The 25027-nt window shown below is 34.4% G+C and overlaps 1 non-coding gene and 2 pseudogenes across 3 annotated transcripts; 2 read left to right on the top strand and 1 right to left on the bottom strand.

Moving 5' to 3' along the window:
- Positions 1 to 9781: 9781 nt before the first annotated feature.
- Positions 9782 to 9870, bottom strand: LOC143598982 (small nucleolar RNA SNOR75). The gene has a single exon (XR_013147223.1). It is a non-coding gene; the product is annotated as a small nucleolar RNA SNOR75 (small nucleolar RNA).
- Positions 9871 to 19508: 9638 nt separating this feature from the next.
- Positions 19509 to 20978, top strand: LOC143598980 (oxygen-evolving enhancer protein 1, chloroplastic-like; annotated as a pseudogene). The gene is made up of 2 exons (XR_013147222.1): positions 19509 to 19748; positions 20096 to 20978. The product of XR_013147222.1 is annotated as an oxygen-evolving enhancer protein 1, chloroplastic-like (transcript).
- Positions 20979 to 22003: 1025 nt separating this feature from the next.
- LOC143598978 (CASP-like protein 5C1) lies at positions 22004 to 24816 on the top strand (annotated as a pseudogene). Its single transcript, XR_013147221.1, has 3 exons — positions 22004 to 22135; positions 22224 to 22356; positions 24519 to 24816. The product of XR_013147221.1 is annotated as a CASP-like protein 5C1 (transcript).
- Positions 24817 to 25027: the final 211 nt, after the last annotated feature.

The following is a 25027-nucleotide window of genomic DNA, read 5'->3' as shown; positions in this document are numbered from 1 at the left end:
TCACACCTGGTCGCAATTACGCTCGCCTGCGGGGAGAATGACCTTGTGTATACGTATAGGCACTCAACTAGTCGAACGTTGCGGTGTTTTTTGGGGGAACCGAGTATAGAGACTTGGGTTTATGAATTGTGTTGTTTTAACTTGGTTATTCCTAAGCCAAGTTGGGCCGAGACCTGCGTAGTCTCGAGGGGTGATTAAGTAAAGAAAATATTTTTAGCGTCAGCATATTCACCAGCATTCGTTGCTGACTTATTTTCTTAACATTTTGCAGGTGATCTAGGTTAGGGCTTGAAGTAACGAAGTGCTCAAGATATCCGATGGCTCGGATCTTTTTGTTTAAACTTATTATAAAATGAATGGTGGTTTTGTAAACATAAAACACGTAATCTCTTAATATTAAACGGGAAACTTTTAAAAACCCGTCTTTTGAATGTAAATATCTATATTTTAAATCCACAAGTTTTCAAGTCTTCCGCTATTAACACGTAACTCTGATTTAATTACAATTGTGGTACAAACATATGTTTCATACGCCTAGGCCGTGGTTTGGGGTGTGACAAGGCATCATACTTATAATTCCCCTAGATGGGATAAAGCCCTCTAAAGGAGACACCATTCTTATAATTCCCCTAGAGTGGATAAAGCCATCTAAAGGAGGCACCATTCTTATAATTTCCTGGATGGGATAAAGCTCTCTTAAAGAGGCACATTACTTATAATTCCCCACTAATGGGAAAACGACATCAAGTCTCCTTCACAAGTGTGAAAGGAAGGCTCGGCTGAGGGGATTGGATCCATATACAAAATTAGCCTCATCAATGAGGCTCAATACTTTTAATTTCCCCAGAGGAAAATACCCCTATCAATGAGGCTCAATACTTATAATTTTCCTCGTGAAAAATAGCCCCATCAATAAGGCTCAATACTTATTATTTCCCCAGAGGAAAATAGCCTCATCAACAAGGCTCAATACTCAAAATTTCCCCAGAGAAAATAGCCACATCAATGAGGCTCAATACTTACATCCCCCCTCCCCCCAAATTGGATAGCCTCTTATTACGACTTATATGTTTCCTACTAAATGAGACACCATACATATACGCCCTCCCCCAATGGGGAAAATAAATCGAATCTCCTTCACAATGAGTAAAAGGAAAGCCCGACTACAAATCGCAGGTTGGAAACCTTATAATACATCTGCATACAAATTGAGAATATCATGATACACCCGCAAACATGAGGTGAACCTTATAGCCTAAAAATGCACCCTTGAGTCAAAACACAATATCCACTAACATGGTTAACTTGATTTGTTCATATTAAGCGACAATGCCTTGCAGAAGAAATATATAGAAAGAATTCAAATCATCATTAATGTTGGTGGGACAATACATTTTCATCGCATATTATCACATTGGAGATTGTTTATGTGTCCGTATATATGACCTACACCAATAAATCAAGGATGGCGTGATCATTATTAGAGCCTTTTAATTGGCTGCTAACAACTCCCAAGAAAGAAAACTTAACCCTTCCTTGGTTATGTTAAATAAACTCGGGTTCAAACTCCCTAATCCCAATCATAAATAATTAGCATAAGGGACTGGGGGAACTTGAAGAGACAATTGTAGGACTGTGTCCATTGTATTTGGATGAGTTTATAATGCTTGGTCCTTATCTCATCCCATGACTTCGCCATCTCAACCTTACTGGATCCAAATTTGATAAGTCAAAATGGAATCAACCCATTGTGTTTATGGCATACTTATACTTTGTTATATAGAAGAGGAACCATGTATTTATATAATGGTAGATTTAAACTAACAAGAGAACTGGTTCAGGATCATGGGAACTAAATATCATCTACCTCAGCAAGGTATTAAAAGAGGATCTCGTCCAAAACTAGCCCAATGAATGGGTCTAAAAGGGACGAACCTATCCTGTATGTGATGAGAAAGACGGAATAGGACTACATTAGTTTCTTGTCCTTATCATAAAGAATAAGGACTAGTGGGCTTGTAAAGCCTTCTATGAAAATGGGTCTCCATCCCATGACGGGGACCAAGTCAGGGAAGCCCAGGAGAAACCAAGATACTTGGAGAGTACTAGCTACTCCAACCAAACGTCCTACCAACCAGATAAGAAGGAGATGGGAAATGTAAATTTGATAATGGAAAAAGGGAGCCAACAGTTAAGAGAAAGGCAAACGATTCAAAAGGTATCATGACATCTTGAGGGAACCATGAGAGGTACTTTTCAAAAATGATGTGGGTTCAGGTGTAGGCCAGTAGTGGGTTGAAAAGATAAAAGGGAATTAGATAATATAAATCAAAGAAAGGGAAGGCCGAGCCGGGTCGGGGTTTAGTCCATTACTTTTATCATAATTCATAAGGATAATAGACGGGGGTAGAATTGAAGAGGTTACCTTAGAAATGGATTATCCGAATGATAAGAGAAATATGCCCAGTAGCAAACACGGGCCCAAATTAAAAGACCTCTTGTAAGGCCCCGTTACCGGTGCCCTACTTAGGACATTGGATTTAATCATTAACATAGTTCTAATCATCAGAGTTAATAAATACATTCTCGGAATATTAAACTTTCATAAAAACATTACATATTAATCCATAACTTGTCTTAATAAACACATTGTCTTACAAATTTAAACATTAATTAATAAACTTCTTGAGTCTTCGGATGCCAGTCTCTTATTCGTTTGCCACGTGTTCCTCTTAAGCGAGCTGCTTCATTCTACTCACCTGCGTGCACACAAAAAGTCAGCTACGCTGAGTGAGTTCTAGTTAATCATACAACGTACCATACATTCATTACTACATACCTTCGTACATACTTTATATTCTCATACTTCGTACATAATAGATATATTCTTACCTTCATACTTTATATTCTACTTTACATTATTCTATTCTGCCTTGAGTATTGTTAGGGCTCAGTCCCTTTTCTGCCTCGAGATTATAAAGGGCTCGGTCCCTTTTCTGCCTTGAGTACTATTAGGGCTCAGTCCCTTTTCTGCCTTGAGTATTATTAGGGCTCAGTCCCTTTCTTCTGTACCTGGCTACCTCTTACATTCATTCATGACATGTGTACATATCATTCATACATTATACATAGCATTATATCCATAATCATAACTTGACAATACGTGCTGTCACACCCCGACCAAAGGTGGCGGAACATGCCGGGGTGCAACGGATTGCCCAAAAACACAAGACACTATTTAAAGTGACAATATTTAATCAGCTCATTTATTTCAACAAATCAATAATCAACACTGAGCTGAGGGGGGGACAGCGTAAGTGAGCGAATGTGTGTAAGCCCAGTCAAACATAAACAAATTGAATACAAGTAACATTTATATTGTTTGTTTTACTAATACCCTAATGGTCTTGGTAAGAAAAGCCACAAAACTTGTATACAAAACAATAGATAAAAGCACTAGATTTGGATAAATAGACAATCGCTAAACACATTACCGCCACCTAGCTACAAGGGGTTGCCAAGTAGTCTAGGATTTTATAGTTATCGTTAATTGCATTACGTTAACGACACCGTACTATAAGAGAATACCAGATAGTTCACGGATTTATAGACTTCCACCAACCAAAAGCGCTAAACACGAAAGCATATAATCATAGAACACCATATCGAGCAAGTATTTAAGTAATGTATACAATCACGTTTGTGGATTTAAGATTCAAGTAAATAAAGAATTTAGTTTGATAAGTATGAAATGTCACCCCAAAACGAAAGATGGAAAACGGGGTATGAAAGTACTCACCTCGATTGACGAATCGGGAAATAATAAATTATCGACATATACAAAGCATGTGAGCGAAACGAACGATCCGACTTGAAAGCTAATGGAAATCGAATAAATAAAATATATTAATGAACTTGAACTTTAGTTAAAATTACATTTGAAACATTAGACAAGAAGGTTCGGTTGTTAATCGGATTACCAGTTAATTTGTTAACGATTAGGAACTCGTAATTAATTGATAATTTAAAATAAAATAATATTATTTTATTGGGCTTTTAAATAACTAACCCAATATTAAATAGAAACAAGACGGGTTTAAATCAAGAGTTCGGTTTTATAAAAATGAATTGATAATACAGTTTATAATAATATTATTAATGTTAAAGATAGAAATGATAATAATGATTTTAAAATATGCTTTACATATATATATATATATATATATATATATATATATATATATATATATATATATGATCAGGATCATGAGAGAACCTTTTTGAAATTGAGAACTATGAGAACCATTTTGGACCACAAAAAACCCAAAAATAAAAAAAATCATAAAATAAAATAAAACACAAAAATCAAAAAAGTAAAAAAACCAAAATTCTTATTTTATCATCCCGGTTTCATTAAAAAAACTTGGTTTAGCTAAATTATATACACATATGTATAATATATACATATATGTACATTTACATGTTTTTTTTTGTACACATGTGTATAATTTGAGATAAATGATGTTGTACATATGTGTATATTACGTAACTAAAGATTAAATAAAATTATACATATGTGTATAATACAACATTTTTTTTTGTTTTTTAAATGAAACCGGAATGAAATATAAGAATTTTGGTTTTTTTTACTTTTTAAAAATTTGTATTATTTTTTGTTTTATGATTTTTTAAATATATTTTTTAAAGGTGTTTTTAGTGGTCCAAAATGGTTCTCAAAGTTCTCAATCTGCAAAGGGTTCTCTTAGGATCATTACCCTATATATATATATATATATATATATATATATATATATATATATATAATGATGATAATATATAAATATACTACCACTCGAGGATTGTTGTTAAAACTAATAATAGTAATAATAACAAATATAATAATAATTACTTTTGTTGTTGATTACATCATTAATAGATTTGAATTTTACTAATAATAATTATTATTATTATAATTATATATGCCATATTAATGATAATAACTTATAATATTTTAATAATAATAGTATTAGTGATAAAAATATAACTCGAGTAACGATGACGTTAAATGGTAACTAGGCCCGACATGGGTTTCGGTTCAATAAAATAAGTAGATAATATTTGTATCCAAAAGTAATAATATTCATAGAGATTAATAATAATAATAATAATAATAATAATAATAATAATAATAATTTGCTTTATTAATAGTTAATAATAACATTATTAAGTAGTATTGACAATAATGATACCATACCAAATTTCGGTTCGGTTTCTAAACGAGTTCACAAATGAATATAATAATATTATTGCTAGTAATTAATGATAAAAAAATATGATTTTGACGAGTAATACTAATATGATATTTAATAATAATAATAACCACTTTATTATTTATAGTAATAATGATAATAATAATAAAAATTATCTTATTAATAATAATAATTTAGATAATAAATATGATGTTAATAATAATAATACTATTAATTTGGATAATTTTGTTAACAAAACAAACGGAAGCCTAAATTTATTTACCTAGTAGATGTTCACGAGTCGTCGGAGATGAAGGCTGCCGGAGACGTGCCGGAAATACGAACCGGAGAGAGAGAGAGTGAGAGAGAGAGCGGCAGGGAGAGAGAGCGACGAAGAGAGAGAGACAGATGGAGAGAGAGAGCGGCGGAGAGAAATAGAGAGAGAGATAGAGAGAGAGAGAGACGGAGAGGCCGAGAGAGAGAGTGGAGATGCACCAGTGGCCGGTTTTCCGGTCGCTGGAAAACGAAACCGAAGGGGAAAGAAAGGAGGGTTTTGGGTGCGGGGGTTACCGGAGAGCCGAGAGGGGGAAAGAGTGGTGGTGTCGGGGTTACGGGGGAGGTAAGTGGTGTTCGCCGGAGGTCGCCAGTCTTCGAAATATCGTGGCTGCCTGAAAAACGGCAAGGGGTGGCGGCGGCCGGAATTTGAGAGAAAGAGATGTTGGTGATGGGTGTTAAGTGGGTTAGGGTTAGGGTTAGGGTTGGGTTGTATATGAATGTATTTTATATTTTCAAAACAAACCCTCATGTTTCAATCTAAGTTCAATATGAGTTTAAAGGTTTTCAAAATTTATAACGACTTTACGAAAATCATTTTGAACCTTTTATGTTTTTCTTAACGACACTATAATATGACAAACATCGATTTATTGATGATCGAGGTATATAATAGTATTATATAATAATTAAAGAAGGAAACAAAAATGTTGAGTCGGGTTTACATAATAAAAGTTTACAACACGAAAACAAAGCGAGGCCCGAATTTGACGAATGTCACATGTGCAATATCCGAAGATCGTTCAAGTACGGACAAGCAGTCAATCATACCTTTCACATAATTCACATATGGCATACACTTATCAATTAGGATAAGTGTATTAACAAATCACATCGAGTATGCACAAAGCCCCGAAAACATAACAATGAATGGGGCTAGAAACTCTCCTGAACTCGGTTACGTTCACCGTTAATTGTTATTCATTTCTTGAGCTGTGCACGGCTAACTATATAGTAATTACATGTATCAATTAACTACCACTAATCATATCGTTCTTCTAGTTTAGTTATAACCCTCAACGAACGGGGGTCCGGGGGCAGCGCCCCTGGCAGCGGGGTCTTAAGGGTGGCAGCCCCTAGCAGGGTCCAAGGGGCAGAGCCCCTGGCTGGGGTCGAGCTGAAAAATTTATTTTCATTAACTGGCTTAACACATTTTCCATTATGATTTTAAATTATCATTTAATTCGCTAACTCAATCTCTATAACGAATTAAGCCTAATTCGTTAACTGATTCGTTAACAGATTCGTTATTCTGGTTCGTTATCCTAGTTCGTCATCTTGTCATCATTTCGTTCGTCATTCTGATTCCTTATCTGAATAGGACTTGATTCGTTATCTAATCATAATGAATTGGGTGAGTTACTTCGTTATCTTAACATACGAACGAGTGAACTGATTCGTTATCTAAACATAACGAATTGGTTAACTGATTCGTTACCTCGACATAACGAATTAGTGAACTGATTCGTTATCTTGCCAGAACGAATCAGTTAATTAATTCGTTACTCTATCTTAACGAATTACATCATTCTTATCAAAACTTTAACTCAGAGGTCAAAGTCAAAATCGCCAAGAACACCCACAGTCAACCCACCTCAGATATGTGATTAAACCCCCAATTCTTAACGAAATAACACGATTTTGGTATCATTAAACTCGTGATTACATCGCCTACAAACCCCAATCACCCAAACATCTAAATATTACGTTCTAATGGGTGTGATTGATGCTTCTATATTACGAGTTCTTAGGTTAACAATTAACCTATCAAATGTTAATCAATTTCAGTAGGGTTCGTTGTTTTGGATTCGTTTTTAACATACTAAAACAGATCTATGATTTCTAGACATAATCCGGACCTAAACGAACAAGTTCTCGATATAAACGTACGTTAAATGAGTCGTTTTACAAACTCGAGCTAGTCTTGATGTAGGTTTGGGCTTGTTACAACGTTCTAGCACCAACAAGCTCGAGTTTCACCTTCGGATCTCGGCTCGGGATATAAGACGGTGTTTGTGTGTGTTTTTGATTGTGTAGGCTATGGTGTAGAGATGGATAAAAATGGAAAGGTTTTGGGTTTAAGGGGTATTCATACTCACTTAACCTCATGGACCTAAAGCCCATTCCATTTTCTTATTTCACCTTCTAAAGTTCAAGTCCAACTTCTATTAGTTTATTTATTTAAACCGACACATGACACTTTATCGAATAAACAAAATTTATTTATTATAATCAAAAGTAGGATGTTACACCTCTCAAACAACTAAACGAAATCAAGGGTTCTAGGGGGTTAAGAACTTACCCAATCGATCTAAACAAGTTGGTAGCATCAACCCAAAGGAAAAGGTTAGAACAACACATGTGTTTGGCCATGTTGTTGGAATAGATGGGCCTAAGTTAAAGAAAACCATGGTTCCAAAAGAAAACTCCTAGGACGAGAACCAACGTCCAATTAAAGTTTAAGGTGGATCACGCAAAAGGTCACGACAGAGGTAGAATCGGGACTTATTGTGAGTCCATTGTACTCGTCATTAATAGCAAGCACCACAGACTAAGGGACTTGAAGAAGATACGCTAGATAAAAGAAGGGAAACGAGGGTTTAGCGAAAAAGACCTAGGACCAGTGGAAAATAGCTTGCATCTAAGAACTTTAGTATTGTACCCCCATGTAATTATCTCATCCCTCTTGCCTTATAAGAGAAAGAACAATGTCTGTAATAAGGGATTCATGATCAATACTATATTTCAGGGTTGAGTTATTATAAGTAGATTAGTTTTTCTAAGAGAATATGAAATAATCTTGTCCATTCATTTTAAACTTGAATGGTTGAGTTTAGATTAGAGATAAAATCAAATGTAAAATAAGGGTAAAGGCATAATAGAGATAACACATTTGTTGACTTTTTTCTCCACCTGCAAGACGCATGTTAAATTCCCCCAATATTTTAAAACGTCCTTAACTTTTTTATACGACATTTTTTTAAAAAACAATTTCAACATAATAACAGGTGTTTTTTTTATCTTTTATATAAGTACCATATTACTATATAAAAAAAATTGTAGGTTTTAACAAATTGTGTTTTAACAAAATTGTGTTATACAATTGTGTTTAATTTTTCCATTGTGTTTTTTTATATTATATTTTTTACGTTGTACTTTTTAGTGTGTTTTTGATATTGTGTTTTTATTTTCATTGTATTTTTTCCATTGTGATTTTTTTATTGTGTTACTTCGTAGTGTTTTCTATTATGTTTTACCAGTCACTTTGCGGTGTAGTTTTCAAAGATTTTTCCAGCAAAGGGATGGCGGGATGGCGGCTGACAGTGGTGGTTGTAAAAGATGAATGAGAATTTAAGTTAGTTTTTAAAGATTAAATAAGTGAGTTTTTGAAATTAATTTAACTGAGTTTTCAATACTAAATACTCTACTTTCTAACATTCTTAAAAAAATCAAAATTTTTATTTCAACACCACTCTTATAACTCATCTTCAAATTATTAGAAAGGATCATAAAATGTTGACGAGTTGATAATTTTATTCGGTTTCATTTCATGTGATTGTCAAATCTATGTCTAAGGTAAATTTTGAATTAGAGCGTATGCTTGGTACGCTTTTGTTTGCTGTTTAAAGTTTCAGATTTTCTGGCCTAAACACTTTTTTACCATTTTGTTAATAATGTAAAGAATCTAGACTTCGGTCAAAGGATAACTTTGATTTTGTTGATAACACATCAAATGCATTTTATGTGTCCTGCCACAACACACAGGCATGGTAAACAAATTTCCAGATAATTAATCATGTTTAATCTTTTTTGTCAAAACGTTGTGTCAAAGCTAAAATTGCAAATCACACCAAATTAAACACAAGCTACAGATTATAAACGTTGTTCATATTTTGAATTGAATCTCATAGATATAAAAATACATAAAATAATATATTCAATCTTTAACAAATTGAATCGATTGAATCTAAAAATTAAAAACACAAACGAAAATCAAAAGAAAAGGTTTATGGCACTCAGAATGAGTAGGAGGATAATTCTTCAATCACTTTGCAATATAAGTGCTTCAGAAGACATTGTCAAAAATAATCCATCATCATCCCAGCCGATAAAAAACGTTAAAATTCACAACCAGAAAACAAAAAATCAGCAACAAGAAAAATCAAATCAAAAAACAAAAACAAAGAAACATCTAGATATTCTCTCGGACAAATGCCTCGTTTTGTCGTCATGATTTTTATAAGAATGGATAATCAGACTCGTCATCATGAATTGTTCGTCATCGAGAAACACCAACTGGGTAGGAATAAATATAAAAATAAAAAAGAACAATAAAAATAAAATAACACTTAACTTTACTTTATTCAACCAGATAGATAATTGCTGCTGCTGTTAGCGTTCATATATATATAGTGACGAAAGCATCTTTTAGGGCATCGTTAAGCTATGGGCTTTATATATTAATATGGGCCAGTAAATAGGCTTACTCTTGTGGGCTTTTTTGTTAGAAACTACACTGGTTATCCCATTTAAGTAGACTTAAAATCTCAACACACATGGATCATTTTCACTTATCTTACATTCATTATAGGCTTCTATAGAGGTAAAAAAACCGTATCCGAAACCGGACCCGAAAAATATACCGAAATCCATTTTTTTTATACCCGGTTATTCTATACCCGAACCGGTCAGACCCTGGATAGGGTATGAGCTCAATATCCGTACCCGATTTATACCCGTAAATACCCGGAACCGGTCATACTCTAAACCCATCCCCGGTTATACCCGATACGAACATTTTAATACTCGAAATAATACATGAGTTTTTATAGTATATTTTTATGTTTACGTCACTTTTATGATTAAGTTTTTTTAGAATGCATATTATAAAGTAAATATTTGTACTTAAAGTGTATTTATGGTTTTTAATATATTTTAATTATTTTTGTAAATTACAAAGCAAATTTAATTTTTAAACGAAATTTAAATATGTATAAAAAATTACAAATTCAAAACCGGGTATTAATACCCGATCGTACCCGGACACATATCCGGTTATACTCGAACCAGATCATACTCTACCCGGATACATAGGATTGAGTATTTCTCCTCAATACCCTACCCGATTTTTTCTCAATGCCTGATTTTCTAATACTCATTCATACCCGAAATTAGGTATTAAAAAAACTCAACTTGTGCACATCTATGCCTATAGCTTTATAAGTGTTCAAGTCCATATCATACAATAACCAAGGTGATTGTTCACATTCCAAGTTCTATATATGTGTTCTAAAAATAGGATATAAATCACTCACATTTGGCTGTAGGATTGGCTAGATCTTGAATTATCTTGTCAACCCTTGAATTCCTAAACTCAAACCTTGACATATTATAGTATTTTTGGACTATTCTCTCTCTCCATTTATATAATTACACAAAAAATGTTATCTTTTCTCTCTCATTTTTAATTAAATAATATTATGTTTATATTTTTATTATTATATTTTTTCTCTTCTTCACTCACAATCACTTCAAAAAACATTAAAAAATTATAAAGATGAACTGTGTGTTTCTTCAAATTTAACCAAGAACGGTAACATTTTCTCTCTCCTACTCTTAAAACCACTTTTAACAATCTCTAAAAAACAGAGAACATAATTTAAATAATGGATTAAGAATACTCTTAATCATCTCTATTTACGTTCATTAAATCAAATTCCCTCGCATAATCATTATGTAACTAAAATGATTCTTATTGTAAGGTTAACTTTACTACTTATTGCCATAGGTTTGTTTTGACATTGGTTGAGTAATTAGGGGTGTTTGGGATTCTTTATTTTACCTCCTTAGAACTTACAAGTTATAAGGTGTTTGAAAAATTTAGGTTTTGCGAGTGTATAAGTCCAGGGCCGTCCCTGAGAGCTCGAGGGCTTTCATAGGCCTTGCACGAGTTATAAAAATGGCCTCCAAAAAATTTAACGTAAATACACTATATAAATCATAAGAAAGTGATAAATTGATAAATGTAATATTGATGAACAAAACAATACTATTGTATCAAAATGATATATTTTAAATAATTATTTGATTACACAAATCTTTAGACTCGTCTAACATTTTTGTGAGTAACGGCCTCGATCAACTTGTTATTGTAACATTTTGGGGTTTTGTTTTCTTTCGTATTTGTAATCATTACCCGGCATGGGTTCGGCTTCGGGTATTTTATCAACAAAGTTCCTCATTTGTTTAGTATTTTTTTATTTATTTCTCTTTATATAATTTTTAATAACTATGAAAAATATGCAAAATCAACACCAAACTAACAACTTATCCACTTTTGCATCCAACATCATGGATCAAGGACCAATTTATAAATAAAAAAAATATTGTTTCCCTCCTCTTTCTCCTTCACTACCGACGGCCATAGCCCCCCCCCCCCCCATTGATTGTTCCTCAATTTTCAGACAAATTGATTGAATCAAATCGTTGGCAACCTAAAACACGCGGCTACCGACAATTTATACATGGTAATTGATTAACTAGGACAACTAACTGATTCATAATCGCGATTAAAACAAACCGCGGCCTAGCCGTCCCTAAAACACAATATAAACGCAGCCATAATTCAACTAAACAAAACCACACCATCCTTACTACCAGACGCGTCTAAACCCTAACTTTATTTCATCACACCTGTCGTCAATACCCGTTTTGAGATCAAGACAGAGCTGAGTTTGTTTGTTCTTCGTTCCCCATCAATTCATCACCATAATAGTAATTAAAACATGCTTTGAGATCGGTTTTAACCCAAGAACATTAACCCTATATCAATTTTAACAAACCTTAAACGTTTGAATCGATTTAATGATCTAGGATTTATGGTTAAATTGGGTTTTGAACATACAATATATATCATTTTTCAATCTGTTATATTCACAAATTAACACACCGGCCTGATGGCCGGTGCGTGTGTGGATAAGCCTTTGGAACTAGTCCAGGCGCGGGTTCGAGCCCCTTGGACACGATTTTTGTTATTTTTTTAAATTACTTTTTCTTTATTATAATTAAATTACTTATCAATATCATTTAATAAATGTTATTTTTGTCAAAACCGAGCCTCTAAGTCTCAAGAAACCCGGTTTTTAGGTTTTAATTATTTTAATCAATTTTTTATGTTTATACAACATTAAATAAACATCGTTTTGATAAACCGAACCCCGAAACAACTCATTTCTTTTCATATTTATGTATATATGTTTGTTTAAATTTTAAATTTGAGTGTGTGTGTATATGTATATATATATTAGATATTCAAAATATTTCGTTTAACTTTTCCGTTAATATATAATGTTATTTATTCTACTTATCAAACTTAAATGCAAATCAATAATTATGATAATTAAATATTAATAATAATATTAACAACAATAATAATATTAATAATACTAACACCAATAATCACAACAACCATATTAATATGATAATAAGACTAATTATATATTAATAACCTCATCGAAACCCAAGATCCGTCATAAGTCTTATAATTGTAATCCACTATGTTTATTATTTTTATATTATCATTAACAAATAGGGCCTTTCGTCGACGTATCATGAGGAGCTAGATCGCATTTTATTAAATTTCTATCGCAGTCACATCTTCACTTATTCTACTCTATAATGTAAGTAAATTCGCATCCCCCTTTTTATCGTTTTTATATTTGTAGGGCATTATGCGTTCACAAGTTAAACTTTATGATTTTCACTACAATTCCGCTATTTAAGTGTATATGATATTACTCAATTGGTTATACGTGCGAATGTGACTATATGTTTATTTTTGAGTTATGGTTGTTGGTATCTCATCCTCATTCACATCCTCATTAGTATAATCATACGTCGCCGAAGTAACTCGACCCGTTGGGACGAGGGAAAATGCCTTTATTTATTACTGTTATGCTAGTTGTAGTATTTCATATTATCGCAACGAATTGTCATTTTCAATATTATATATAAACAAAACGTGTGATTTAGTTGCTCAACTTTATGTTGACAAATATATATATTTTGACGCATGACGCATGTAACTTTATTGGTAGAAACAAGTATTGAAGTTTATATGATACCTTAGGTTGCTATGATGAATGAAGAACACCTTTATTTTAAGTTTATTTATGTTTCGAATATTTATTTGTAACGGTATTTCTTTTAAGACAGTGTTTGTGCTTTTGAAACTTTATATATGAATGAATAATTTAGATATTGACACTTGTATTTTTACTTAGGTGTTGTTTGTTTTTTAAGAGGTAATATGTCTGCAGTTTGCGGACTACATCTGCAGACATCTGTAGCAGAAGATGTGGACCAAACCTCTGCCGTCTGCAAGAAAAAGACTGTTTGTTTTTTAACGTCTGCGGACTGCTAAATCAGTTTCTACAAATCAATTTCTACAAAAAATAAATAAATAACAATTGAACAATATACAAACAAACAATTGAACAAAAAACTAATAATAATTCTTCCACATAGAAGGGGGTTTCCAATTACCTTCTTCCTTAATCCAATAATTAAACCCTAAACCAAAGGCACCACCATCACCACTACCACCACCACCACCACCACCGATTACTGCCATGTCATCCAAACCCGATAAATCCCAAAACCCATCATCCGACAACCTTAAAACCCCTGAACTCAACGACCCAGAACAAGAAAGGAGAGGAGATGTGGAGGCAGCTAGGGGGAGGTGGAGGAGGCGGCAACGGTAGGTAGGTGGAGGAGGCTGTCGGCTGGGGTAGGTGGAGCAGGAGACAACGGTAGGTAGAGGAGGTGGCAGAGGCGGCGGGTAGGTGGAGGTGGCTGGGTTTGATAGAGGAAAGGAGAGGAGATGAGAGGAGATGAGATTAGGGTGTGAGAAGAGACAAGAAGTGGTCGGACCGTATCTACACCGGGAAGTGGGCGCGCAGACGTTTTTTAATAAAACGTCTTCGGAAAAACAAACAGTCTGCAGAGGGAAATGTCTGCGAGTGGTCTGCGCGACGCAGACATAAGAGGCTAGGAAGAGCTTTTCAGAAAAAGCAGACACGACCTTAGTGTCTTCTGAGCTATGATACAATATCGTCGCGCCCCGGCATGTTCTGTCGTAGGTTGAGATGTGACATTTATAATCCATACCCTCTTGCATCTTGTTCTCAATAACTACCAATGACAATCTATTAAGGTGATGCTTGTTTTTTCAGATGCATTTGCAGTCTGCGGACCACATCTGCAGACATCTTTAGAAGAAGATGTGGATCAAACATCTATAGTCTGCAAGAAGAACACTGTTTGTTTTTTAACGTTTGTAGACTGATAAAATAATAGGTAGTGGTGTACAAACTGTGGTAGTGGGTGGTGGTGGTGGACGGTGATAGTGGTAATTGTAACATCTTGAAAAATACCATATTTATTTTTAGGTTAAAATGCCAACTTTGAAAATAAAATGAGCCAAAAATAATTTAATAATAAATATGGTAAAGAAATAATATATATGGAGAAAGAAAATGGAATTATTCCATCCCACATGGAAAGGAAAGGAGGAAGAAAATGAAATTATTCCATCCCACATGGAAAGGAAAGGAGGAAGAAAATGGAATTCCTTTTCATGGGTATAAATAAGGAAGATAAATTCCATCCCACATGAAAAGTGGGATAAATTTGGAAACTTTTTATAAGAGATAGAGTTTCCAAAGTAATATTCTTTTATGCTTAGCATGCACCAAGTGGTCATAGCGGAGGGTACGGAGAAACCGACGTGCACGGGCTCAGGCTAGGACGAGGACGATGGCGAAGGCGACGGCAATGGCATTGGGCGCCATGTGGTGCTTTGATGACGCACTTTGCATTTTGTACGCTTGCATACCCGCAAGCCGCCTTATTATTTTCGGAAAGTGGAAGCGAGACTAGGAAATGACAAGATATGAAAGTTAAAGGACTAAAATGAAAATTCTTGATTTCAATACCCATCGCCATACGTGATGGATCAAAGGAATAACCCATCGCGATACGCAATGGGTACATCACAGTGCCCCAGGATGGGCGGTGTCGTGATACGCGATCGCCTAACCTTTTGGGTCAGGCGAAGTAATCGTGACACGTGGCCAGCCACGTGGTGACATGTGGCAGGTTTACTAGGTGACCAATCAAACCTAGTGGGCGGCGGCGCGATACGCGATAGCCAAACTAAAGTTCCATCGCGATACGCGATGGAATATTATATTCAGAGGCGGATAACAAATCCATCGCGATACGCGATGGATTCCTTTTTCTACCCATCGCTGGGTCACAATCTCAGCCCTATAAATAGGGGTGCCTAGCTCTGCTTTAAGCATCCCAAATATCGCATCACAAATCATTATCTCGAACTACGTGCTACGGTCCCGACGTTCCGACAATTTGTTTCTCGAAGTACGTGAAAGTGTTGAAGCTTTGTTTGTTTGTATTCTCGATTACCCGCCGACAAGTAGAAGTGATTCCCACGTCAAGCTTAGGCATTTCCTATAAGCTAGTTATACAAGGTAGGGATATTGTCCGATTATTTTATTATAAATGGCTTAGACACTAGTCGGGGGTATAGTCTATACCTTGATAAGATAAAAGGGTGAAATACAGTTTTATAAGACAAGGGTATAGATAAAATATTATTTCTTTATAAATATAAAGATTTTATAATGTTTCTTAACAAATAAGAAACTTAGTATATACGTTTCTTCATGAAGAAGAAACGTAGTGTTTTATTAATGAATGTTTTGGACTAAAGGTCCAAGTATAAAGAAATAATTATCAAGGTAATGATTATGCAAATAGACTAAAGGTCTAAAGCTTGATCATTGATCTAGTATTTATACTTGGTTATTCTCGTACTATAGGTCCGAGGTAACTTCAAAACAAAATCAGTGAAAGCGTTGATCAAAACAAAGGTGAATACGCTGATAACTTTAAAACTCTTTAAGCGAGTCATTTACCCAGAAACCAAAGTTTACATGGGATAATGTATCCCTAAAACTTTAGAATCTGCTAGAAATTGGGCTAGTTCTACTTGTGTTTGGATCCTTACATATGTGGGCAGAAGGTAGGCATACTCCACCATGCGTGGTACCAGGTCCCCATCTCATTGAGCTAGTCTATAGGGTTGTGATGGATGGACTAATGTAATATAATCGGTACTCCGGTCTAGAGGGCCGCTGATTGTTTCGAGTATGAACTAAAGGTTTTAATAAATGTTTTAGCGTCAGCATGCTCACCCGCATGTGTTGCTGACGTATTTTATAAACTGCTTTACAGGTAACCAAGATTAAACGTTTGGAGTTGAGTCTAGCCGTTTGACGATCTGATGGCTCATGAAGTTTTAATATTAAAATATTGTAAATTTTGGTGTATAACTTTAACTCTTTTGTAACAAACTAACGGGTGTTTAATTCCCGTCTTTTGGAATATATTAATATTTTAATCATAACTTCCGCTTTACAAACTTAAACTCTGATATATTTACAAACACATGTACCAACTATTGGTCACACGTCTAGCCCCTAAGTTGGGGTGTGACAGTAATAAATGACGGTGGTGGTGGTAGACAGTGGTGGTAGTGGACAAGGGTGGTGGCCGATGATGGATGGTGGTGGTGATGGACTGTGGTGGTGGCGGACGATGGGTGGTGGGTAGTGGTGGTAGGCGGCGGTGGTAGTGGACATGTTGACGGCGGACGATGGGGGGGGTGGTGGGGGATAGTGTGTGTTTGTAGAGTGTGAAGAAGTTTGAAAAAGTTGGATATTAGCTTATTTTTTTAAGACCATAAAAGCATTTTTCAAATTTAAAAAAAAAAACAAAACAAAATGTCTTCAGAAGCTTATGTTTGCGCACCCACATACATAAGCTCGTTGCAGACATTTTAAACAAAAACAAACAGAACCTTAGTCTTCCTTGGGACATCTACATGTACATATTTTAATAAAAGAAAATAAGTGAGTGCACATGCCACTTGGATATTAACTCCTAGTCTAAATTTCCCACCAAAAATTTTCTTCTATTTATAATTAAAAAATATTTTATATAAATGTATTAAGATATATCTACCTAAATTATAGGAATTAAAAATGTGCAAGTATTTATGTCAATATAATCAAAAAATTATATATTTAGCAAATCAAATATACCCTTTTTTTACTTAAATATACACTTTGAATGTAGAAGATGAATATGATAAAATTCAATAAACAAGATTTTTAGGTTTAAAATGATAAAGAAGAAGTTATGAACAAATAACAAGTGTATCCTTGGTTCCTTTATTAAACCTTTATGGATCCATTGAGTTTTTCATTCATCTATTTTGAAACTATAATAGAAAAGCATGTTTTATTCATGCTAATTACAATATTTTATGTCATTCATAATGAAATATCTGATCATGTTATATTAGAATTCGTTATTCCAATTAAAAATACAATTACAACATATAAAATCACACAGGGTTCCAAAGCTAGTTGTAATAATACACCACTAATATTATCTTGTGTTGGTTCATATCTCTTTCGCAAATAACTTTTATTCAATTTCCATTGCTAGTTTGCTTTTATATACTAATGCAATTATACCTCAATATTTAATTCACTTAACATAAAGATTTCTGATAACTATAACTATTATTTTATTAGCAAATTGGATTTTATTAATACTAACTATAACCTATTTACCGGATTATAATCATTACTTATATTTTGATCAATATTAACTCTAAACTTTACTTCTTTTTTTGTTTTTAACAATCCCGATAGCATAATCATCATATATTTGTACTTAAATTTCACTTGATTTCTCTTGAGATGATAATTGTTTCTCTTGTGATGATAATATGTAAATAGAGGGTCAAATACATAATACTGGTTTTGGCAACAAAAATAAAAGTTATGATTATCATTAATCACATTGTAAGTATGTATTATAATAGGCTACCAAGTCATAGTTTGAATTATTAAAATCCAATTTTCATTTTATTGTAAGATGTCACATCTTTTTAGCAAACTAATAATCTAAAATATATTTGTTTGTGATGGATTGTGTGTTTTTGTTTGATGTTTTATATTTTAATTTTAGGATCTAAAATGTCTAGTAGCGTTGGAATAAAATTTTATCAAATTATGTTTTAACAGGATACTAGATTAGCCATAACAAAATCAAATCACTCACACTCTAGTTCGAATGATACATGCTATCGACTTTAATCTTGGAGTGGTTTCTTCTTAGAATTAATCTCTTTGAATAAGAAATATCCCATAATTATAAAACTTATGTCAACACTTTAGTTCAGTATGTTAGTCTCGGATTCTTGGTCTAGCTCACAAGGCTAGACTGACCATAACATGCCAAAACCCAAGGGTCTAAAATCCTCTTAATATTTGTTATACTATTTTTTACATGTATACAATGTCAGTCTAGTATGATATATTACCGGTTTTGTTTGGTCCTTGATCGCTAAACGATCTTGTGTTAAACCCTCATTTCTAAATTGTAAACCTTAAAATCGATTGTAACATATAACTTATTTGGTATTTATTCATTATTGTAGAAATTGTTGAAAAACAGATTAGTTATTTTTGTAAATATGTGAACAATAATGCTAGCATTACTTTTCAGAATATGTGAAAAATAATAATGGACATTGGACTAGCAAATTTGTGGTTTACATTTTACATGTCAAAAGACCTTCCCTCCCGGTGTGTAAAATGATAGCCAAGTATTCTGATCCTAAAAAACCAAATTGCCACGTGTAAAATGACAACAACCAATAAAAAAACACCTTATCCTATCTGATTATCAACAAAATCTTCATCACCATACAAATCATCACTCTCCTTCCAACTTCAAACCCAATTTGTGGGTTTTGGTTAACCAACAATGGCAGCCTCCTTACAAGCAGCAGCAGCAGCAACATTCATGACACCCACAAAACTCGGTGTTTCCGGCCGCTTACAGCTCAACTCTTCACCCAGCATTTGCTAGGCCTTTGGTGTGGAGTCCACTGGAGCCAGAGTCTCTTGCTCTCTTCAGTCGGATCTTAAGGAGTTTGCTCACAAGTGCACTGATGCTGCCAAAATTGCCGGTTTTGCTCTTGCCACTTCTGCTCTTGTTGTTTCGGTAAGGTTTTTCATGTTATTGATATTTGCATGCCAACTGTTTGATGATTTGCCTGACTGTGATTTTAGCGTTATAGCTGTTTGTTGAATTGCCTGAGTAAGTGAGCGTGTGTGTTTCACTGCATAACACTTTATTAAAGCTAATCTAGGGACATATATTGATCTTAATATTGATAGTTTGATTCTGTTTGTTGAATATTAATCACTGCACGCCAACTGTTTGTTGTTTTGCCTAAGCATATGAGTGTAAACTAGCAGTGTTAATAGACTAGCTAGCCCATATCTTGTTTATAAGATTTGATTACAATATATAACTTAGTATATGTTTTGTTTAAACTATACAATCAGGGAGCAAGTGCAGAGGGATCACCAAAAAGGCTAACTTTTGATGAAATTCAAAGCAAGACATACTTGGAAGTCAAAGGAACCGGAACCGCTAACCAGTGCCCGACCATCGAAGGTGGGGTTGACGGATTCGCCATCAAACCAGGCAAATACAACGCTAAAAAGTTCTGTTTGGAGCCAACATCTTTCACGGTCAAAGCCGAGGGTATAGCCAAGAACTCTGCACCCGAGTTCCAAAAGACGAAACTCATGACCCGTTTGACCTATACCCTTGATGAGATCGAGGGCCCGTTAGAAGTATCCCCAGATGGAACCATCAAGTTTGAGGAAAAAGACGGAATCGATTATGCTGCTGTGACCGTTCAGCTTCCGGGAGGCGAACGCGTGCCATTCTTGTTCACCGTGAAACAACTAGTGGCAACGGGTAAGCCTGAGAGCTTTGGTGGGGAGTTTCTAGTGCCGTCTTACCGAGGGTCTTCGTTTCTTGACCCAAAGGGCCGAGGTGGGTCCACTGGTTATGACAATGCGGTCGCTCTACCAGCTGGCGGGAGAGGAGACGAAGAGGAGCTTCTTAAAGAAAATATAAAGAACACTCAATCAGGTACTGGAAAGATCACTTTGAGTGTCACCTCCAGTAAGCCTGACACTGGGGAGGTGATCGGGGTGTTTGAGAGCATTCAGCCCTCAGACACTGATCTTGGAGCCAAGGCTCCAAAGGATGTGAAAATCCAAGGGGTTTGGTATGCGCAACTGGAGTGATAGATGCTCGGTTTATACTTTTTAGCATCTATGTATTTGTTGTTTGTTGTTACTTTTGACTATCGAGAGCTGTTAACGTTTTCTTGCTTGTATATTATCAAGAATAATTATAATGAATGTTGTGATATAGTTCCATGTTCTCAGCCTCTTAACACGTTTGGTGAGAATCAGGAGACGTGTTAAACAGGTAGCATAGCAAATACCCGATACAGATTTGGTGAGTTTTCACGAATAATTCCTGTTTATTTTATTACTTGCTTTAGGACTAAAATATATGCAAAACAGTATTTTTTCAAAGCTTTGTGGATGTGTCTTGTTTAAATTGTTTGCATGATAGTCATTAAGGCTTACATTTTACAAGATGTATTTTTGGGGAATTGTTAGTTGAAAACTCTTGAATTTATGACCTCTAATAGCAAGGCAAAAGAGAAACGAGTTAAAAGACGTCGACAACGATTCTAAGGAGAAAGTTTATGACATTCGAATAGTTTAAAATTTTGGTTTATATAGGACAATTCTTGAACAAATATAAGATTTGGAATTGTAAATTATGATTACACTTTAGCTGTATTAAGTCAAACATATGTTCTAGGTGATAAATTATGTAAACCAACACATTGCGCCCCTGAGAGTGATGTGTGACACTCACCATTAGTGGAGGTTTAACTATCCTAGCTCTTCATAAGAGACTCAAGTGTATCAAAATAAAGTAGCATCCTACTACTAATCATAATACATTCTTACTAATCATAATACATTCTGTCAGACATGGTAGAAAATCTTCTCATATAAAAAGAGCGTATCACATCTATCTAAACCCTCGAATAACAGGGTTTTTGCTACAACAATTTATATTATTATTAATTTTCTCTAAATATGATAAAAAAATTATATATTTATCTTGTATTTGGATTTGAATAATTTAACATATTTGAACACCTAAAAAGGAAAGGAAAAGAAGTCAAACGTTACCGTGGTCGCTTTCGTAATGAATACCTTGTATCTCCCAAACACACAAGCCAAAACCAAACATGCATTGAATTTAAGAAACGATCGCATAACGTCATGACTCATGACCAACGACAGATCCCCAAATTCAATCACTACTATCACCATTCTAAATTATTTTTTATTTATTCAAATAACAAAACAATGGAAGTAGAAGTCGCAGGTTCCATCGGAACATGCGGGAGCTTGGTTCTAAGATTGGGACAAATCGTGTTCTCCGTTGCTTCACTTCTTTTTATGTGTCGGTGTTGAGTTCTACGCTTATACATCTTTCTGGTAATAATTTAATTAATTGTTATGAATTTAGTTTGCTTTATAAAGTGCATGATTATTATTTATTATTTATGCGATCGTTTTGTTTCAGTTTTTTGGTGACAATACAAGGGTTAACGATTCCATGGGGTTTGACAATGGCGATGGTGGATGCATCCTCGGTGTTTGTCAAACGTCGATCTCGTCAAGTGCAAATGGTGACTATCATCGTTATAGGAGATTGGGTACCTTCTTTTTACTGATTTTAATAAAGGAATACCCCATAGAATAGTAACCAACTTTAAAAGTTGTTCCAATCAGGTCACTGATAAAAACTTTTGTTCCAATCAGGTCATTGAACTTTCATTTTTGTTTCAATCATAGATATTTTACCTAAATTGCAGGTAATACAGGTTATTTTTAATTTTCAATGTTTTTACTTTGCATAATAACTTTTAAGGTTGCGAAAATTAATAAAAATGCGAAATATAATTTTAAAATTCCGAAAATTTGCAAAAAAAGTTCGGAAAATTGAGGTTCGGGTTAGACGGGTCAAGGTTGGAACGGGGCAAAACGAGTTTCGGGTCAGTTTTTCTTTTTTCTTTTAACCAACGAATCAGCGTGTTTTCAACACGTTACAGCTCGTTTTAACAGCAAAAGCTCGTTTAAGAGATTTTTTCAGCACTTAACAGCTCGTTTAAGCAATTTTTTAGTTCGTATCAGCACCTAACAGCTCGTTATAAACGATATTTCAGATCGTTTCAGCACGTAACAGCTCGTTTAAACGATATTTCAGTTCGTTTCAGCACGTAACAGCTCGTTTAAACGATATTTCAGTTCGTTTCAGCACGTAACAGCTCGTTTAAACGATATTTCAGTTCGTTTCAGCACGTAATAGCTCTTTTAAGTGATTTTTTCAGCACTTAACAGCTCGTTTAAGCGATTTTTCAGTTTGTTTCAGCACCTAACAGCTCGTTTAGGCGATTAGGTACTGAAACGAGCTGTTAGGTGCTGAAACGAACTGAAAAAACCGCTTAAACGAGCTGTTAGGTGCTAAAACAAACTGAAAATCGCTTAAACGAGCTGTTAGGTGCTGAAACAAACTAAAAAATCGCTTATAACGAGCAAGGTGCTGAAACGAACTGAAAAATCGCTTAAACGGGCTGTTCGCTGCTGAAACGAACTGAAATATCGCTTAAACGAACTGTTAGATGCTGAAACGAACTGAAAAACCGCTTAAACGAGCTGTTAGGTGCCAAAACGAACTGAAAAACCGCTTAAACTAGCTGTTAGGTGCTGAAACGAACTAAAAAATCGCTTAAACGAGCTGTTAGGTGCTGAAACGAACTGAAAAATCGCTTAAGCGAACTGTTAGGTGCTGAAACGAACTGAAATATTGCTTAAACGAGCTGTTAGATGCTGAAACGAACTGAAAAATCGCTTAAACGAGCTGTTACGTGGTAAAACGAACTGAAATATCGTTATAATTAGCTGTAGGTGCTGAAACGAACTGAAAAATCACTTAAACGAGCTGTTAAGTGCTGAAAAAAATCATTTAAACGAGCTTTTGCTGTCAAAACGAGCTGGATACGTGGTTGAAAACGCGCTGATTCGTTGGTTCAAAAAAAAACTGACCCGAAACCCGTTTTGACCCGTTCCAACCTTGACCCGTTCTAACCCGAACCTCAATTTTCCGAACTTTTTTTTGCAAATTTTCAGAATTTTAAAATTATATTTCGCATTTTTATTAATTTTCGCAAGCTTTAAAAGTTATTATGCAAAGTAAAAACATTGAAAAATTAAAATAACCTGCATTACCTGCTATTCAGGTAAAATATCTAGGATTTGAACAAAAATGAAAGTTCAATGATCTGATTGGAACAAAAGTTTTTATCAGTGACCTGATTGAAACAACTTTAAAAGTTGGTTACTATTTTATGGAGTAATCCCTTTAATAAAATATAAAGATAAAAGAACTAGGGATAATCTACAAAATTGGTAATTTAGCCAAAACAATTAACAAAACTTTTCGTATTTCAAAAGTACAACAGGTTCACATATATTTTTATAGCTAATAATAAAAATAACTCGCTATATCTTATGGGGCATAAAAAAGGGGGCTAAATATATATTAGGTAACGGTAAAAAAAAGATATAATATATTAGTGGCCTCTTTTAGGCTTTTAGCTGCCTGCTAAGATATAGCCAACACTTTACACAATGATTTTTGTGTCAGCTAAGTTATATTCTCCTTACGCGACTTTGCTTTTTTGGCGTTTTTTTGATTAATTGGTTTTAAAGATATTTATTATTTAGATATAAAAGTCGATGCCTTTGTCAAATCGACTATGTTTTATGATTTTCTTAAAAGTTAATCTCTGATGAAACAAGTTGAAAACGATGGCAGGTCTTATCATTGCTGTCACTAGCGGCTGCGTGCTCAACGGCTAGCGTGGCTGATTTCATTATTTCACCCGGTAGTGGTGGTTTTCATGTGTGGCAAGAAAGTGTGCAGCAGTTATCAAGTGTCAGCTGTGATGGCTTTTTTGTCGTGGTTTTTGTCTATAACTTCGGCTATTTTGAATCTTTGGCTTCTGCCTGCTTTATTCCAAGCTGTAAATGTTGTGTTTGATGTATAGTTGCATCGAGAAATACAATTTTTGAGCCTCTAAGTTTAGGTGCTTAGCATGTTGATTCAAGAAATTTACGTACACGAGGTGTCGATATATGATGTTATATTGTATAATGTTTATTTTATACATAAAATTATAGTCTTAATCCTTAAACACTAAAAAGTAAGAATATGAAAGAAGATACATTATGTACAAATCAAATCTTGGAAGTTTCTATCTATACCTAAAAATCATAAATAAGAAGCTTCTTAGCCATGTGCAGGCCATAAAGCCTCACTCCTGA

This window comes from Bidens hawaiensis, unplaced genomic scaffold (assembly GCF_021521415.1).
Source record: "Bidens hawaiensis isolate Kalapana, Puna unplaced genomic scaffold, B.hawaiensis_p1.1 tig00051330_1, whole genome shotgun sequence".
NCBI lineage: Eukaryota > Viridiplantae > Streptophyta > Magnoliopsida > Asterales > Asteraceae > Bidens > Bidens hawaiensis.
Note: the sequence above shows the minus strand (reverse complement) of the source record. Positions and strands in the feature narration are given on the sequence as shown.